At 41.4% G+C, this 20487-nt stretch overlaps 1 protein-coding gene across 2 annotated transcripts in view; it reads left to right on the top strand.

Annotated features, from left to right (window-relative positions):
• Positions 1–3098: 3098 nt before the first annotated feature.
• The window catches only part of KANSL1 (KAT8 regulatory NSL complex subunit 1), a 182916-nt gene continuing 165527 nt past the window's right edge, over positions 3099–20487 (top strand). Inside the window, exons 1-2 of one of the 2 annotated variants that reach the window (XM_032321011.1) lie at positions 3099–3184; positions 4773–4908. The gene's annotated coding sequence lies outside the window, so the exon portion shown is untranslated. Of the gene's footprint in view, positions 3185–3570; positions 3731–4772; positions 4909–20487 lie in introns of those variants that run through there. The other variant, XM_032321013.1, reaches the window with a different exon arrangement.

The raw sequence follows: 20487 nt of genomic DNA, 5'->3' as shown, positions 1-20487 counted from the left end.
TTTTAACCATTTTATGCTTGGTAGACGTTTGGAATGTTTCTAGTCTGGGGCATTGAGGAGTAATGCTGCTATGAATAGCCTTGTACAGCAATTCTAAACCTTAAAATTCTGCATTTCCTTATAACATATATCTAGTAGAGGGATTGCTGGAATAGAGTATGCATATCTTAAATTTTCTTAGATTTTATCAGTCTTCCAAAGTGGCATGCTAGTTTACATTCTTACTAGCAGTGTACCAGGATTGTTGGTCTTTACTGATTGGTAGGAAGTCTTTAGATATAGAATTAGGGAAATTAACCCTTTTGTAATATGAGTAGCTAAAATATTTTTCTGAAGTTAAAATCTGCTTAAAGAGGCACTGATGTTTTTTCCCACTACAGGAACGAAAATATAGCTGGTGGAAGTGGAGTCTTCTAATTTTGAGGCATTAAATGAAAAACAAGTGTTCTGGGTTAACCCCTTTTGCTTTTCATTTGCTATTATATATGTCATTAATACAATAATCATACCACCAGTTTTCACAGAATAACCTGGATTACATGATGCCAAATATAATAATAATAATAATAATAGTAGTAGTAGTAGTTAAAAATTGAGTGTTTAGGGGCACTTGGGTGGCTCAGCCGGTTAAGCCGCTGCCTTCGGCTCAGGTAATGATCTCAGAGTCCTGGTATCGAGCCCCACATCGGGCTCTCTGCTCAGCATGGAGCCCGCTTCCCCCTTCTCTCTCTGTCTCTCTGCCTACTTGTGATGTCTCTCTCTGTCAAATAAATAAATAAAATCTTTTAAAAAAAATTGAGTGTTTAGCCAAGTCAGGTATTATTTTACATCCATTATATGTATTGACTAATTTAAAATCCTAGGAAATAAGTACTATTTTTTCCCCCATTTTGCAGATACATGAAATAAGGAGCTGAATTGAAGATGTTTTCTAGGGCTGGTTTAAACAAAATCAATTCAGAGAAAACATTTTTTCTTAGCGGATACAGATTTTTTTTTCAGATTTAAAAAAAAAGATTTTATTTATTTATTTATTATTTATTTTAGAGAGAGAGAAAGAGAGTGCGCATGTGCATGAGAAGGGTCGGGGGTGGAGTGGGGCGTCAGGAAGGACCTCAAGCAGACACCTTGTTGAGCGTGGAACCTGATACAGCTGGATCCTGAGTTCATGACCTCATATGAAGGGAAACGCTTCACGGACTGGGCCCCCCAGGTGCCCTAGGGTACAGTTTTTAAACCTGTGATCCACAGATTAGGAAATTCATGAACTTAGATCAGGAAACGTAATGTGCCTTTATTTGTGCTAAAGTGTAATGAAAATTAGCATTATCATCAGTTCCAAGTGGAGAAATAAAACAAGTATTATTAGCATTAACTGTGATCTTGTCACTAATAGAAATCACGAATATTTTCCTGTTATATGACAGTTGTTACAAGTATCTTGAAATATTATTTATGCTCATCTACTGCCTCAAAATTATGGTGATTAGGCCTGCTTTTGGATTTTATTATTCAATATATTAATGTAAAGCACATATATTACTGTATCACACTTATAAAATATTTTGAAAATTGTCTTTTGATATAATTGGTTTCCTTTGAATTTGTAGGTATGTTTCTTTTTTGTTTTCAAACAATTTTTTTTTTTTTTAGATTTTATTTGTTTATTTGACAGAGATCACAAGTAGGCAGAGAGGCAAGCAGAGAGAGAGAGGAGGAAGCAGGTTCCCTGCAGAGATAGCCCAATATGGGGCTCCATCCCAGGACCCTGGAATCATGACCTGAGCAGATGGCAGAGGTTTTAACCCACTGAGCCACCCAGGCGCCCCATAGGTATGTTTCTTAATGCATTTAAAATATTCTGAGAAGGGGTCCATATGCTTCACCAGAATGCCAAGTGTCCATGGAAAACCTTAAGAACTCTGCCTTACCAGTATTTTCTTGGCTTGCTTTCTTATTGAATGAGGCTGAAGAGGGTTCCTGGGGGGGAACTTCAAGGACTGTGAGGCTCTCATGGTTTTATTAGTCTATTTTTTCCAGGTATCCTCCCTCCCTTAATTTTCATGCCTCTTCAACATGTATTGTTGTTCTTACACTACTCACCATGTTTCTGTTTCATTGATTGACTCTGACTGTGGTTGTGTTTGTATACTTCTATGGGGAGTTTATCCTTTAGCATGTCATAGACCACCATATTGCATAGAGAAGTGGAAATCTCCCCTAGTCCAGATTGCCCACTCTTTCCCCAATTCCATAACCTCGGCTGCCTCTGGGACACGTCCACTTGCTTTTATCCCTGACGTCTTCAAGGAACAAATTAAAAACTGAGATTCCTCCCCACATCTGCATTTTGTCCCAATTTGCCTGGATGATCTTCTTGCCTGTATCCCTGGTTTTGTGGCCTTGTAATGATTTTAAAAATATAAATCAATTAATTAAAAAAAAAAACTGGAATCTTTGAGAATGGTACAAAATTCAAAAGATACAAAAGGATGTGCAGGGGAACGCAAGTCTTCCTCTCCTCTGTTCTCCTAGGCACTCAGTTCCCCTCCCAGGAGGAAACCACTGTTACTAGCTCTTAGAGTGATTTTTGATTCTTTCTTATTTTTGGCTTTATCTCAAGTCCTTCCCTGTCAGTAAGATGAGTGCTCTTTCCTCTCCAGGCCCTCATGATCATGTATGTTTGACTTTATATGTAAGTATGGGTATGTGTATATTTTATGTACATACATAAAATCTCCCCCTGTGGCCTTCCGGCCTAGAGTTTTCATCACGTCGCTTCCTGGATGAGGAACCTACAGGGGTGAGGGGCCGGGGTTGGGGGTGATGGAGAAGAGGATCTACAGGGCACTTACTAGGGGGGCTTTGAGTGGTAGATTGGTGGGAAGCTCTGACGGGGTTCCTCTTTCTATTCCTTCCGCCTGGGGCCCCCTTCCCTTCGTCTTGTCCAAATGCCTCTCGTTTCCAAGAGCCGAGACAGAGACAGAGACAGCGAGATACACAGAGACTGAGACGCCGAGGCACCAGCATCCTTCTGCCCCCCCCCTCTGTCCCGCCCCAGCGCTCTGACGGACATCCCCTGTCAACCAATGGCACTCACGATGTGCCCCGGAAGGGCCAATGGGAGACAGAGGAGGGCGGAAGATTCCCCGCCCCCACTTCTAGGCTTGGTTGAGCCGTGCAGGTAGGTCCGGGGCCGGGGGAGCCGCCGTTGGCACTGGTGCCCGGGGGGGTGGGGGCACGAGTCGGTAGGGATGATGGTGGGGAAGGGGAGGCGGCCCCGACTGCGGGAGCCTGAGGGGGTGGCCCGGCGGGGAGGCTGGGGGCCGAAGGGCCCGGGGAGCGGGCGCCGCCGAGGGCCCTGGAAGCGGCTGGGCTGGGGGAGCGGGGACGCGTGTGTGGGGCACCGGGACCCCCGCCCGGCGCCCACCAGAAGGCCTGGGCCGAGGGCTGCGGGCCGAGGGGCCGGGGGGCCTGGCTGCCCGGGGGAGGGCCGGGGCCGGGCCCGGGGCCGGGGGCGCCGAGCAGAGCCCGGGGCGCCAGGCCGAGCCGAGGTGGGACGGACCGACGCGGGGAGGAAGGGAAGCTGCATCCCGCGGGCCGCCCCTCCTGAAGCAAGCCGGGGCAACGGCCGCAGGCGCTCTGCCCTGAGCCCACTCCCCCACTCGCCCCCGTCCTAACAATGGGGATGGGGCAGAGGGAGTCGCCCCACAGCAGGAAGGAGCCGGGGGTAGGTTTGGGACTAGGGTCCAAGGCGGGGGGAGGGGTGGGAACTCGGGCTCTCCCCTTTCTCTTCTCTCCCTGGCTTTTGCGGTGGGGATCATGGAGGGGATATTAAACCTCCTGAGACTTAGGTCAAGAGTCAAACTCCTCCCCCCCTGGAACCCCCAATCCCCCCAAAAATCCGATGAGCGGTAAGGAAAGTGATGCCAAGTCTTCGAAGCAGAAGTGACAAGCGCATAGCAAGAACAAATCCACTCCAGAGGTTTTTATTTTTTAATTTTTCTTAAAAACGAGGGCATTGTAGTCTTTGGTTTTTCAAAATTTATTTTACGGGGCGGGGGGGGGGTGCTGTTATTTTTGTCTCTACTCGGGCAAGCCTCCATTTTAAGCGAAGCAGTAACTGGTTAAGCTGGAATTTTCATTCTGGCCTAGGACTTGAACAAGGATCCTACAGGAGGTCATTTAATCGATCCTCCTTCCTCCACGCGAACATACCTCCCTCCCAAACTCAAAATCAAGTTGTTTGGTCTGCTTTTAAATATCTTTAGTAAAGGAGGGTCTTTTATTTGCTTGTGGGGTATCAAACAAGAATAGATTTTCTTTTTCATGTAGAATGGATTCTGAAACTTAAATTTCATAAAATTTAGGACAATTAGAATGATCAGAGAGTTTTTTATTAAGTAAAATTAAATGTGGCAAGGGTCTTTTTAGATGGTCAATTAACAGATCAGTTTCAATAGTGTTTTTGAAGTACCCTGAACAGTCATTTATTTTTTTTTGTTTGGGATTTTGGTTTTCTGATGATTTGATAAGCAATTTTATGTTATCTAAAACATGTGTTAGACATTTAATCCACATTTTATGTAAAATATGTTTCTACATATATGGAGATATACATAGACACATTTGCCCTTTTCTAAGGGGACTGTGATCTGTACCTCTTTTTAGGATGGTGATGCAAATAGTACTTTGAATTTCTGTCCCAGTAGCTTAAACTATTTGGTTATCCTTGGTTAGCTTTTAGTCTAATTGAAAGTCCTCTCTTTCAGATACCTTCTTGAGACCAAAAATTTTCCTACCTGCTCATACTTGGTGACTGAGGGATTACTGATTCCCTTATTGCTCATCTCTGAGTATTGTCTGAACTCTTCTGACACTATGAATGCTACTTGGATGCCTCTCAAGGTAGGATGTATTGTTTTTAAAATTCCAGTTCTCATTTTATTTATTTATTTTTTTCTTTGGAATTGAGAATATTTGAGTCCTTGAATTTGCAGTTCTTCAACCCTCTTACCTGACACTCCTTTCCCCTCCAAAAGTACTATTCTGTTTGCTTCCAGGACTGATTGGTTACTCCTTACTTTGTATTGCTCCTGTTCTTGATTATTGGTGTTAAAGTATTAGTGAAGTTCTTCAGTTAACTTCCATTTTAATGATGTGTTTTTAACTTTTTAACTTTAAATGATGAGAACCCACATAGTTACAAAATTCTGTTTCAGTCTCAGTAGGATGGATTGGCAATCAGACATCCAGGTCCACTTTCAAGCAGGTGCTTTAAAGTCATAGGTACTAGGGTGTGTCCCACTCTTGCAAATCTGTAGCTGATTCATGTGTTACAAAAGATGTGTCATTAACCTTGTGTTTACCTGAGACTTCCTATAGTAGATCAGAGCATTCTAAGACCTGTTGGTTTCTGTGTACAACTCTGTCGGGAGAGTCCTCCTGCTGCCCCCTAGTCCTTTGCACTTGAATTTACACTATTTTTCTCAACAGGTAGCATTTTGTGCCACGTTTCATCTCACAGGATAAACTTTTTGGGCAGTGTGGACAGCTGATCTTTAGATGAAAAAGCCTTCATTGATATGATGGTTCTCCTGTCTGTTGTTTCCTTCCAATTTCTTGTACAGAGATGGCCAGAGGACTTTCCATTAGGACTAAACAGAGGGTAAAGCTTTACCGGGAGGGCACAGGTTGCCTTCCTTTGGAGCTAGAGACTAGTGTAGTTAAGACTGTTGTGAGGTAGTCTGTCCTGTGGAATTCCAAGTTAGCGCAATAAATAAATCCGAGAATAAACGCAGTCTGGGTAACTTAAATATAGGACTGTAAGAAATCTTCAGGTAAATGTAGACTGAATTCTCATCTTCATTTATGTTTCAGCTGCTGTTGTTGGAAAGGAGTGTTTATATCAGTATAAAGGAATCCAAAGTGACACAGTTTCTAGCCATTCTCTTTGTAGAGTTGGAGGGGTTGCATGGGGAATCCAGCCAGAAGTCCTGAACCCATAAGAATTGGGACCTTGTTTAAAAGTATCTGTCTTTGGTACCAGGTGTTTTTTTATTTTTTATTTTTCATTTTCATTTATTTATTTATTTATTTTTAAGAAGATTTTATTTATTTATTTGACAGAAAGATAGAGCGCACAAGTAGGCGTAGCAGCAGGCAGAGGGAGAGGGAGAAGCAGGCTCTCTGCTGAACAGGGAACCCGATGTGGGACTCGATCACAGGACCCTGGGATTATGACCTGAGCTGAAGGCAGCCGCTTAACTGACTGAGCCACCCAGGCGCCCTGGTACCAGGTGTTTAATCCCAGGATCCGGTGGCCCCTCTTATCTTTAAGAAGTAGGCAAGGGGGTCCAAATGGGTACGAGTTCTCTAGAAACCTGAAGAAATTGAGACCAATATATCAGATACTATTTTTTAGTCACCTTAGTTTTAACAAATGTATTAGGTACAAAGAGCCGTGCTATTTAACATGTATATTATATTTAAGATTTTAACTCTAAATCTCCGAATCTGGGATGTTACGATAGGGTTCCACAGTAACCCTGAAGTTGTATGAAAGGCCTCTGGCTTGGCAGGAAAACAGAATGGAAGTCAGTGTTCCATACGATGCGTTACCTACTTAAGAATTTAGTTATGTGGCTGCCTTAATTTTGTGTTCCCTACCAATCCTTTGATCAGTGGGAGACCTCTTCTGAGTCTAAACAAATTTTTTATTTGCTGACATTTTTCTATTCCTTTTATTACCTTAAAAAAAAAAAAAAAACAAACCTTGAAACTTGTGTTGGAGACCTTTTGGGAGGAAAAGGGCACCTTTTGGGAGGAAGATGATAGCATTGAATATAAAGGATGGAAAATTAAAAGGGAGAGAGAACTTTATTCTCTTTTTCATTGTGAATATCCTTAAAATGTTTCTTAGATGTATTTTCAGATTACAGGTGCTTATTTTTAAATTTAAAAAAAGGTTAACAAAATGTATATTTTGGAGCCACAGTGCTCATTTTTTATAGCTCTTATCCTTTGTTTCTTATTTTCTTGTTCAGAATGAACTCTAGTTTTGTCAGGCTTTACTTACATGTTAGACCTGAGTATGTGCTTGTTTCTGTGTGTATAGAAAATAGCGCCATCATGCGCCCTTTTCGCAAACCAAAGTACCAAAGCAAAGATGATTAACTCCAAACAAATACTCCAAATAAAATAACTCCAAACAAATACTCCTCAATTTAAGGCGCACTTATCAATTACGAATTCCCTTGGAGATTACTTACCCGTCTTCTGTATGTCAGGGATCTACAGCTTTGTCCTTGCTAGCCATGACTAAGCACTGTGGATAACGTTTGATGCCCCTAAGTTCAGTTGTCAGGGTTGAGGCATGGGTGAGATGGAAGAGGAAAAGGGAGGAGGAGGAGAAATGGGCATCCTGGAGACAAGAGTGAAGAGAAGTTGAGGTAGCAGAGAAGGGATACATGGGCTCTGGGACGTGCTATGGCACCACCGTCGCTTCTCTCAGGTAGCTTTACGAATTGCTGGTTGCCTGGTGTGCTGGACTGAACTATGACGGAAGGAGAGTAAAAAAGTATTCTTGACAAAAGGACAGAATTACAATATAATTCAATGTGATATGGAAAGGTCTCCAAGATACGTAGTTAGGTGATAAAATAAAAGGAAGATATGGAATAGTGTATGTGGTATATTACCCTTTATGCTTTGAGGGGGTGGTGGAAAGGAATAAAGAAAATTCATATTGGCTTGGTGTATATGCATTAAAAAAAACACTTCAGAAGAATAAACAAAATGATACGTTATATGTTTATAAAAAATTTAAAAAAATTTTTTAAAAATTTTATTAAAACCAATGCATGATTGCCTTGAAAATGGAAATATAAGTAGAAACACCCCTCATGTGCTCCACTTTCTCCCTTGCAATAAATATGTGACATCAGTTAATTTGATATAAATACATAAATGGGAAAAAAGAAATTAAAAAAATGGTGACATTGGTCACCTGATAAGTCTAGGAACTAGGTGGGTCGAGGACAGGGTGGAAAGGAGTCTTCTCTCTGTATTATATTATTTTATACTGTGTGACATTTGTATCAGAATTTATAAACATATATTTTTATCCCCAGGGGTACAGGTCTGTGAATCACCAGGGTGATTCACAGACCTGTACCCCTGGGGATAAAAATGTATCAGAATTTAAAAATTTAACACAAAATTTTAAAAAACCCTTAAAAAACAGTATTTCGGTCCTTAACATCTCTTCTCCTCCAGTGTCTGCAAGTCAGAGAAATAGCCAGGGCTGCCACTGAGAGAGCAGAGAACCCTTGAACAGTGGCTGAAGGGATACATACATAAAGGATGCTGTCACCTAGGATACATGTTCTCCTGAGATCTTAAAGAATTTTGAACTTATAGATGTGGATTTCTGGGATTGAATTAGGAGTCAAGCATTTACAATTTTTACTTGCTCTTTAAGTTTTAGTAAAAAGATTTTCATTGTTTACTCTCTCATGTTGGCAGTTAGATACACTGTCATGTTCTTGGTTGTGTGATCTTGGGCAATTTCTTAATCTCTCTGAGATTCAGAGTTCTCCTTTGTATTGGAAAGAATATTAACATTACTTCACAGGAGTGTTGCGTATATTATAGCTGTAAGGGACATCATATCTGGCTTAGTGAACTACTACAGTTATTATAATCATTGCCATTAATAATAGTTCCTTAGAGCCTGGTGGTAAGAGTGAGGGCTCTGGCTGATGCTGGGCAAATTCCTTGACCTCTTGGAACTTTGGTGTCCTCATATATAAAAAGGGCATGATTCTAGTACCTAGATCCCTGGTGGACTTGGGAAGAACTAAAATGAGTTTGTTGCTTGCAAAATGCTTCGACCGACACTTCATATGTGCTCAGTAAACATGGGCTGCTAATTCTCTTTGTGACATCTGTTTGCCAGGGCTTCCATAACAAAGTGCCACAGAGTGAGTGGCTTACACAACACAAATGGTTGTGTCACAGTGCTGGAGGCTAGAGTCTGAGGGCAGGGACCTGCCTCCTCTGAAGGTGCTAGGGCAGGAGCTGCTCAGTCCTCTCTTCCAGCTTCTGGTAGTTCCCGTGGCTCATGGCCACATGACTTCAGTCTTTAATACAGAGTTCACCCTGGGTGCATGTCTTTGTGTTTAAAATTTCTCCTTTTTAAAAAGGACAACAGCCATACTGGATTAGGACCCACCCCAGTGACCTCATTTTAACTTGATTACTTCTGTAAAGACCCGTTTTTTGCTCTACTGGGCATTAGGAGTCCAAATCTTTTTGGGGATACAGTTCAACCCATAACAACATCCAGTAGCCTTGTTGCTCAACATGGGGACCCTCAACACCTGTATGTAGGAAATGAAAATTTTGGTGCAAATTAGTAACATGATTTAAAGAAGTAGATTAGTTCTTTAGGCTTCTAATGGATTTATCTTTTTTTTTTTTTTTTTAAAGGTTTTATTTATTTATTTATTTGACACAGGGTGGGGGGGATAGAGAGAGAGAGAGAGAGAGCAAGCACGCAAGCACAAGCAGGGGGAGCAGCAGGCAGAGGCAGAGGGAGAAGCAGGCTTCTCACCAAGCAGGGAACCCAATGCGGGGCTCGATCCCAGGACCCTAGGATCATGACCTGAGCCAAAGGCAGACGCTTCACTGACTGAGCCACCCAGGGACCCCTGGATTTATCTTTATCATGGATAGATTTTTGTTGCCATTGAAATTTTAGATTTATATAAAATCAAAACTTTACAAGGTTAGATTCTTTTTTTTTTTTTTTTTAAGGTATTTGTAAAATTCCAAATTGAAAAATTAAGGTCAGGATTATAGTCTTGTTCTCTGTGTCTCATCCTTTGTGGAAATTGGTAGAACTTTGGGATTTCTTTAATCTGTAAGAATAATGCTCAGGTGTCTGTTTCTAGGAGTGTGGGAGCTAAGGCTACGCAATGAGGAATTAACACCCCTCTTCCCTGTGTGTATTCTATGAAATCAGATGCCATATTTGAAGAAGCGGGCATGGTTATCCTCTAACAGTTTGCTTTCAAATTGTCATTTTCGGGATAGACAGTATGGGTCACCCCCAGAAATAGCAAGACCTTGAGGAAGTTCCTCCTGTGGCCTGACTGATTTGGTCAGCCCTCTGCTTCCATTCCCTTCCTGTGTGCCATTAGAGTAAAGTTCAGACTTTTTAACGTAGTGTATCTACTCCTGATGATCCAGCGGCTGCTGACCTTTCTGTTTTGTTTTTACGCCTTACCTTTCACCACTGGCCTTTATGTACCTTTGTCTGAGAGTTTCCTTGTCCTGAAACTTCCAAGTATTAAGACTTAAACAGTTAGTATTTAGGTGAAAGTTTTTCTAAAGGTATTACATGCTTCTCTGCCGCCTTAAAGAAAGCATCCTGCACGAAATTTTTATCTTTTAATAAGTATCCAAAATTATTAAAGATCCTCACTATGCCCAGTAATTACTGTACTGGGCCGAACTATAATATGCCTTTGGAGACCATAAAATATATTCTATAAACAGACTAGTATGTATGTGTTCTATACTCTTGGCTTATTCTTTTTTTTTTTTTTTTTTTAATTTATCTATTTTAAGTAATCTCTACTCCCAATGTGGGGTTCAAATTTAGGACCCTGAGATCAGGAGCCACATGCTCGTCTGAGCCAGTGAGGCGCCCCACTCTTGGGTTATTCTTAATACTCTCTTGTCTGTTATCATCCACTTGCGTGATCTCCTGCCTTAGTGTCATGAAGTTACTGTCTTCGTTCCAGCCTCCAGCAGCTCTCCCCTCTGTAATACTTTCTTTCTGGAGTAGCTAGGATACCAGCAAACTAAGCTTATATAAATTATTTGCCACGGAAAAGTAAGTAGATCTTTAGTGATGACTCCTGGAGGGACTTTTGTATGGATAAAATACATGAAGAGTGACAGTTTTCTGGCAGTCTGATACAAAATGATATGGTTTTGTTTGTGTGCATTTTATGGAGAGGAAGGGTCCGTTGCTTTCATCAGATTTTTACCATGGTCTGGGACTGTTTTTAGATAAATACGTATTGTGAAATTGCTTTGTGAGTTGTCACCAGAGGTCAGTTCCTAAATTCCTTCTCCTAGCTCCCTACCCTGACGTGAAGGAGTTCACAGTGTTGGGTCACTGTTTTGACTATGGGAGGAAGGGCCATTCAGCTAGGCCAGAGAGTGCTGACCAGGCCAAGGCAGAGCAACAGAGGTAGGGGCTGGCACTGGGGAGAGAAGTCAGGTAGAGAGTAGAAGAGCAGCACTGGGCTTTGTTGACTGGTTTGCTCCAGAGGATAAAGGGAGTGGCCGTAGTAATTCTGGGAGCTCCAAAAATATATACACGTACCTGATTTGAAGAAATTGAGAAAAAAAAATTTTTTTTTAAGATTGTATTTATTTATTTGACAGAGAGAGAGAGCGTGCGAGCATAGGTAGGCAGAGTAGCAGGTGGAGAGAGAGGGAGAAGCATGCTGTCTGCCGGGCAGGGAGGCCGGTGCGGGGCTCGATCCCTGGACCCTGAGATCCTGACCCAAGCCCAAGGCAGCTGCTTAACCAACTGAGCCACCCAGATGCCCTGAGAAAAATATATATTTTTAAAAATATTTTTATTTATTTATTTGTCAGAGAGAGAGAGAGAGAGAGACAGAGAGAGAGCACAAGCAGGCAGAGGCCGAGAGAAGCGGGCTCCCTGTTGAGCAAGGAACCTGATGTGGGACTCGATCCCAGGACCCTGGGATCATGACCTGAGCTGAAGGCAGCGGCTTAACCCACTGAGCCACCCAGGCGCCCCGAGATTTTTTTTTTCCTTTAAAAATCATCTTATAAAACGTTTGCAACCTGGATCATAAATTGTAAGTGAGACAGCCAGATGAGAGTGAAAACAGGGGTAAAGGAGTCAAATAAAAAATTTAATTAACATTATAATTCTAAAAACATCTTACTGTGGGGGTTTCTTCAGAAGTTAAACAGCTGCCTTGCTTATAAAGGTAATTGCCCTTCCCCCAGGGACTTTGCCTCTTGGGTCAGGGAGCACACAAAGCCTGTCAGGAAAGAAGACCTCTTGGGCACATCCCTGTATCTGTCTTGCCTCTTCCCCTGTGAGGCAGCCCCCCTGGCCTCTTGAGCTATTTTCTTCTTCCTTGTAGGGACCTCTGGCTGTCAGTTGTCTCTTCCCAACCAGTTTTCCACCTCCTGTTCCCTGTTGGCTCTTGTGCTTCAGCTTATAAATACACTGAAGTCTCTTTCACTTTTTAAGAACACAGAATCCCTACATTACAACCACCTGTTGGTCCTCTGGTAGCTTCTACCTATGTGTATCCTTACAGATTCATCCCTGTTGCCACATTCAGAGGATCCCTTTTTGCCCACATCTTCTGAGCCCTTCTCATACTGTTTAGCACTGTGGACCGTTCCCCCGGCTGTGGTGGCTTTGGTCTCTCCTGGCCTCTTGTCTTCATTTCTGAGAAGGAACGTAAAGGGTGCTAATAGAGCATAGACTCCAGATCCAGAATCCTAGATTGACATTTCAGCCCTGCCATCTACTGTGTGCTGTTAGGAAAATAATTTAACATCTCTATGCCTCAGTTACTGCCTCTAAAAAATGGGGAAAAGGACTCTTGTGAGGAGGAAATGAGCTAATACGTGAAAAGTGCATGGAGAGGTGTTTGGCACAGTCAGGTACAAGCAGTGGGGGTGCGACTCTTTCTGTCATCATTGTCCTGTCTGGCTGCTCTTTGTGTTTTCTTTGCAGACTTTTTTCCCTTTTCTATCACTGTTTGCCGTACCTTGGCCCTCTCACCTCTCAACCTCTGTATTTCCTGGGGCAGGGTGGGGGGCATCTTACAGAAGTTTGTGTCTCAGTCTCCATCCATATACTGATGATTTGCATCTATGTTTTTTCCAGCTTCCCATGGTCTTAGCATCTCTGATCCCATGCATACTGTTGCCTCCTGGACATCTCCACGTGGTTGTCCCATGCTCTTTTCAGAATGACCTAATCAGCTATTCCCCCAAGTCCAGCCTCTTCCCATCTTCATGTCCCTGTGAGTGGTCCATTCCCCCACCCAGTCACTCAAGTCAGGATTCCGTCTTCTGGACCAGTGGTCACCATGTTCTTGAGATCCTAACTCGTAATGTTTCCTTAGTTACCTCTACATCTCTCTCCTGAGTTCAGACCTTTGCCACCTGTTGCCCACATGAGGTCCGTCACCTTCTGATCTTCTCCTTGTCTGCTTTGTCTTGCAAGTTGCTGCCATAGTGATCTTTGTAAAAATGTTGGGGTGGAATTCAAATGCTCTTGAATTCTCGAATGCAAAAGCATCCAGGCCTGGGTGATCTGGCTGGCCCCTGCCAGACCTTTTCTCTCCTTCCCGAGCACCCTGCCCTCAACGGCGCTGACCTGCTTGCAGTTGCTGCTGTGCACCTGATTGCTTCTTGCTTCTTTGCCCCTGGGCCTTCACATGAGTGCTTGCTTCTGTTTAAAATGGCATCCGCCCCTAGATCTTTAATAACAGGGATGATAAGAGTAATAGCAGGTAGTAGCTGACACCAAGAGTGTGCCGTGTACTTACTGTCTTTGGGTGTGTGTGCTCGCCCCTGGCACTTCTGTTGTATGGGGATTGCAGCTTTGCTTCTCCCCCAGCTAGTCTCCAAGTCCTTTGAGAGTGGTGGTCTGTGTCTTGCCTTTTATCATCGCTTGCCATGTGATGGCACTGAGTGAATGTGCGTTGAATGAGTGTGTTTTTTTTTTTTTTAAGATTTTATTTATTTATTTGACAGATCACAAGCAGGAAGAGAGGTAGGCAGAGAGAGAGGAAGGGACGCAGGCTCCCCGCTGAGCAGAGAGCCTGATGCTCTGGACCTGGTCCAGGACCCAGGACCCTGGGATCATGACGGCAGCCTAAGGCAAAGGCTTCCACTCACTGAGCCACCCAGGCGCCCCTGAATGAGTGGTCTAAGGACTACATGGCCCAGTCTGTGGAGTAGTCTTCAGGAGGGTATGAGTGGAAAAGCTGAGTTAGTTACAACTACTCACCAGTCCTGGCCTTCCCCTTTGGAACCTAGGACTCAACCTCTTCAGTGTGAGCAGCTGTGTAGCTTGGAATAAGGATTACAAGGAAGTTTTTGGTTTTTATAAATTCCCATTGAATGATGAAGGGCATGGGTGTTTTCATTTTCTTAGTTTTGCTTTTGAAAAAGAAGCCAATTTGCTGACCACCCAGTATCACCTGGTAATTAGAATGTTTTCACAGTATTAGAATAAAGCATAGGGAAATGAATAGTATTTAGGTTATGATGTTCCAACCAGGTAGTATATTTGGCAGTAAACTGATGATAATTTTTGAATGCTTTACTGGTGATCAGATGTCCCTTCCTTTCTCATCACTGTTGTGTTGAGTTTAGGCACATACTGTATTACCTTTTATCATTGTATATAAATTGTGTTTTTAGCAACAATCCCGAATATGGACACGCTTATACAGTTGACTCTTGAACAATGCAGGGGTTAGGAGTGCCAACCCCGTGCACTTGAAGATCTATGTTTAACTTTTGACTCCCCCACAACTTAACTGCTGATAGCCTACTGTTAACCAGAAGCCTTACTGATAACATGAACAGTTGATTAACGTTATTTTCTAAGTTACATGTATTTCAGAATGTATGCTTACAATAAGGTAAACTAGAGAAGAGCAAATGTTGTTAAGAAAATCATAAGGAGGGGCACCTGGGTGGCTCAGTGGGTTAAAGCCTCTGCCTCCGGCTCAGGTCATGATCCCAGGGTCCTGGGATTGAGCCCCATATTGGGCTCTTTGCTCAGCAGGGAGCCTGCTTCCCCATCTCTCTCTGCCTGCCTCTCTGCCTACTTGTGATTGCTGTCTGTCAAATAAATAAATAAAATCTTTAAAAAAAATAAGGAAGATAAAATACATTTACAGGACTGTACTGTAGAGATGCTGTCAGTTTATACTATCTCTATAAAATGAATCATGTGTCTATCAATATCTACATCAGTATTGTCTTTTATGATACAAATTGCTATAGATGTTATATATATTACTAACACTAGATATCAGAAGTGAAAAGATGGGCACCTGGATGGCTCAATTGGTTAAGCAGTTGCCTTCTGCTCAGGTCATGATCCTGGAGTCCCAGGATTGAGTCCCACATCGGGCTCCCTGCTCGGTGGGGAGCCCGCTTCTCCCTCTGACTGCACCCCTCTCATGCTCTCTCTCTCTCAAATAAATAAATAAAACCTTAAAAAAAATGTGAAAAGATAATGTACAGTCTGCGTTTGTGTATAGAAGTTTTAATAAATTTTAATATTTATAAATTTGTATATATTATATGGTAGTGATAAAATAAACTAGTATCTATGTAACATTTTTTGCATTCATGATTTACCTAACATTTTCTTAATTTTTTTAATATTTATAGACTATATGGTTCATCTGCCAGTTTTTCAAAAGTTTTTCCAATATACTTATTGAAGAAAATTTTTGTGTAAGTGGCTTAGCGCGCTTCAAACCCTCGTTCAAGAGGGTCAAATGTAATTGTAGAAGTGCGGTTTATTTTTATCTAGGTCTTAATCAGTAACTTTTGGCCAGCAGGGGGAGCTGAAGCCACTGATAAGTGATTACATCTCCACTGGTTTTCATATGACAGTACATCTAAACTAATTGATGTACTTACTAAATGTTGGCCAATTGAATTTGAATTTAAAAAAATTAAAAAAAAAAAGAAAAGTAAAGAAAAGCCTTACTGACAGAGAACTAATCAGAGTTTTCAAGGAAGAAATACAATTGCCAAGAAGCATATGAGGAACATTTTTATTTTGCTAAGTAATCAGGAATGCAGATTAAAACAATATACTCTTTTACCGCCGCGCGTCGGGACTGGGGTCCAGGGCGGAGAGCCCCTCTTCCCGGGAAACAGGGCGTGGCCGGAAAGGGGGCCGCCCCCTCGGCTGTCACGCAACCTCACGTTCGTTCGTGGGGAACCTGGTGCTAAACAATTCGTAGATGACCCGCTTCTGGGGTCAGGGTTTCGTATGTAGCAGAGCAGCTCCCTCCCCGCGATCTATTGAAAGTCAGCCCTCGACACAAGGGTTTGTAAAAAAAAAAATTAAAATTTTTTAAAAAAAAGAAAAAAAACCACAATATACTCTTTTATAAAATTTTCTAATTTTTTGAGTAAACTCTACCCCAATGTGGGGTTCGAACTCATGACCCCAAGACCAAGAGTCCTAAGTACTACTGACTGATCCAGCCACGTGCCCCTAGATAGTATTTTTATTTTAACCTATCAAATTGGCAGTTGAATTGTGCTGTCAAAGGTAGTAAGGGGGCAGTTTCCACAATTACTAGCTGAAATGTACATTGGGCCCAGTTTTTCTGGATCATGTTCTGGCAACTTACATTGAAAAACCTAAAGATGCCCTTTAACTTAGTTTTTTCCACTTCTAGGAATATACCTTAGGGGAGAAAAGTAGAGATCTATAGAAAGATTTGTGAACAAAGATATTTGTCATAGCATTATCTGTACTAGTGAGAATTCAGAATAAACTTAAATGAGCAGTGAGATTAATGGATACATTATGGGGTGCCTGGTTGGCTCGGTCAGTAGAGTATTAGATTCTTGATCTTGGGGTTGTAAGTTTGGGCCCCATGTTGGGTGTAGAGATAATATAAAAATAAGATCTTAAAAAAATAGGAACATTATGGCATTATTTAAGGATGGATGATTATACAGACATAAAATAGTATTTTTGAGGAACTTTTAATGTCTTAGAATGTTGTCTCTTTGATAAATGAAAAATTCAGGATATAGAGCTATATAAGGATTCTAAATGTATAAAAGATAAAGAAGAAAATGAAAACACAAATACATAAATAAAAGAATGAAAGGAACTGTAACAACAAACCTCACTGAACCTATTACACAAGGGTCATCAGCCAGTTCTGTCACCAAGGGATGTTTTGACGTGAGGCGCTGTTACCTTATAAGCTGTTAACCCCAGAAATTTAGGGCCCCACCTTAGATATCACTCCTATCCTGTAGGACCCCAGCATGCACTTAATATACATAAATTTATGTCCTCCTTCAGTATTCTTCACCCTAAACACCTCTTGGTGATAACACATTCCACACATTTCTTTTTTTTAATACTTAATACTTTATTTTTTTATTATGTTCAGTTAGCCAGCATCTAGTACATCATTAGTTTTTTATGTAGTGTTCAGTGATTCATTAGTTGCATTTAACACCCAGTGCTCATCACCACACGTGGCCTCCTTAATACCCATCACTCCCTGCTTTTTTTTTTTTTTTAAGATTTTTAATTTATTTGAGAGAGAGAGAAAGAGAGAAAGGGAGGGATCACGAGTAGGGGGGAAGCGTAGAGGGAGAAGCAGACACCCTGCTGAGCAGGGAGCTCTATGTGGGATAGGGTTAGGATTAGGGTCATGACCTGAGCTAAAGGCAGACTCTTAACGGACTGAGCCATCCGGGCACCCACCCTCCTCTCCTTTGTAATCCTCAGTTTGTTTCCCAGAGTTCAGAGTCTCTTGTGGTTGGTCTCCCTCTCTGATTTCTTCCCACTCAGTTTTTCCCTCCTTTCCCCTGTGGTCCTTCGTGCTATTCCTTATGTTCCACATACGAGTGAAACCATTTGCTAATTGTCTTTCTCTGCATGACTTCCTTCACTTAGCATTATCCCCTCCATGTCGATCCAGTTCCATGCATCCAGTTCCATCCATGTTGATGCAGATGGTGGGTATCCATCCTTTCCGATGGCTGAGTAATACTCCGTTGTACATCTGAACCACGTCTTCTTTATCCATTCATCTGTTGAAGGACATCTCAGCTCCTTCCATCATTTGGCTATTGTGGACATTGCTGCTATGAACATTGGGGTGCCACACATTTCTTTTTGTCTGTTGTGGAAAAAAAGACTACCTTTTTAAGTTTAAAAGCTTGATATATTGTACCCAGGTGGGGTGAATAAATTAGCATTTTTGTCATATTGGTATATTTTCTGATTTTGATCATAGTGCTCGTTAGCTTTCATGTTTCTCAGTTGAAGATGATTTTAAAATGTCGTCTCCTGTGAACCTCCTTCAGCCTCTTAGTCATTCCATTTACATTTCTTTGGATCCTTGTCAGCATTGCTTTGCCTTTCTGGATTTATGGTAACCAGTCAGAACTACATTTCAGAATTAGCTAAATCGTGATTTGTTAGAAGGATAGGAAAATATGTTCTATTTATAGTCTTTTTTCCTTGTTGTTGCCAATAGAATTTCCAACTACCCTCCATCCCTCACCTTTGCACAGAACATCACAGTTTCTTTAGAGGAACGTTCTATAATTACTCAAAAATTAATTTTTTTTTTTAACTGGAAGCCATGAATTCTTTGGGTATAACTTGGGTTTTTTCCTGTAGGTGCTCTACTTTGCATTTGTCCGAGCTGTGATACCTGCCATTGTCCTGTCTGGGTATCTTGGCTTTCTCTAGTTCGCTGGGCTCTTAGAGCTAATTCAGGGTAAGAATCACCTTCTTAGTTAGGTTTGATGGTTAGAAAGCTTGACCTTATGTTGAGTTGAAATATGCCCCCTGCAGTTTCTACTTCTACACAGGAACTGCCTAGAGCAACTCTAGTTTCTCTCCTGTTGGACAGATCTTTTAGGTATTTAGACAGCTCTCATGCGTGCCAAAGTATTCTCTAAGCTGAAAATGAATCTCTACTTTTTGCAAAGGTTTCTCATTTGATACACTTAAGAATCCTTTCCACCTCTCAGTTCCCTAATTTTTCCAGCTCTGTATTATTTCATTATCAGGAAGCTCATCCCTCCACCTGCAAAATGGGGAGTTTTCTCTATGTCTTTTAATATAATTTATTCAAAATGTTAAGTGTAGCATTTCCAAAATGTTACCTAATATCCGTCTTATGCTTATACTTCTTCATTTGGGGAAGTGCCTCAGTACCCATTATAATTTTCCATCTAACTTACAACCCATCTTTGGTAAATATTCTCAATTTTGTGGTCACTTAGGTTTTTTTTTTTTTTAAATAAACTTTTACTTAGAATCTTGTCAAGACTTTTATGAAAGCCCACGTAAGTCATATTCACATACTTACTTCTTAGAGAATTTGGGTAGACTGGTATGGTGTGATTTCCTCTTTTAGAAGCCATGATGTCTTTTCCTCAGAAGGTTATTCATGCTGATAGGCCTTCTGATCCAATCTTCTATTAGAGATTTGCCAGTTTGGCTGATTTAAAGCTTATAGCCAGAGCCTTTCTCTTGAGTACATGGGAGTTACAATGACGGCATGTTTCTGTTCATTTTTGTTGAACAAATATTTATTGAGTGCCTAACTATGCCAGGCTTTGAGCATGGGGCTGGATAAATGTTGATGATAGAAACTGATCCGGATTCCATCCTTCTGGGGCCTGAGAGGTGGTCACCCCTCTCATATGACAGCGAGTTAAGTTCTGCCCTGCAGTTTTATAATTTTATACTCAATCTTGTTTTAAAATGCAGAGAATACTTTGGGATTCCATGACTACCGAACATCTGATATATTAGTTAGGAAGCATCTGGTTTTTTTAATGATGAATTTGACTGATATCAGTGATTTATATGCTTTGATTTAGAAATGGGTTTTTCTTCCTCATGTTTTCCTCAGTAAATATTGAAGCAAATTAAAGTTATCAGCTATCAGCTGTCTTGCTTTTATACTGTTTATACCCTATTTATAAAGTGACCCATCCGGTATTTATTTGGCATATTTTTAAAATATATATTTAAACCACCTCTTTGTGACTTTGCATTTTCTTGCAAGGTTTTCTTGTTTGTTTTTGTTCTTTGCTTTTAAAGATTTATAGCATGGAGGGTTGGCAGAGGGAGAGGGAGAGACGGTCCCAAGCAGACTCTGCATCAGCATGGAGTCTGAATTGGAACTTGATCTCATGACCCTGGGATCACCACACTACTGGAAACCAAGAATGGGCCCTCAACTGACTGCACCACTCAGGCGCCCCTCTTGCAAGGCTTTATTTGTTGTTTTGCCTACATATATCTTAGTGCTCCTGATCAGCTACAATTTATGGTCTTTTACTGCTTTTCCTCATTTTTGTTTTTCTCTTTTGAGTAAAGCTTTCCCCTTCGTCCACCTGCCCCTTCTCTCCCCTCTTCCATCCCCACGCTAGTTAGCAATTTAAAATGTAAACATTTAAAAAAAAATTTGGGTTGAGCTCCTCACTTTTTTTAAAATCTCTCACGCTCAGTACAGTATTACAAAGTCCACCTCTATGTTTTGTATTACTCACTTGCTTTTTAAGCAATTTTAGTTATATTTAACTAAAGTCTGTATTTGTTTTCCTAAAATTAGGTAATCATATAATACTTTTTTTTGATAAGCACATTTTTTATGA

Source organism: Mustela erminea, chromosome 18 (genome assembly GCF_009829155.1).
Source record: "Mustela erminea isolate mMusErm1 chromosome 18, mMusErm1.Pri, whole genome shotgun sequence".
Lineage (NCBI taxonomy): Eukaryota > Metazoa > Chordata > Mammalia > Carnivora > Mustelidae > Mustela > Mustela erminea.
This window is presented reverse-complemented; position numbering and strand designations above follow the sequence as displayed.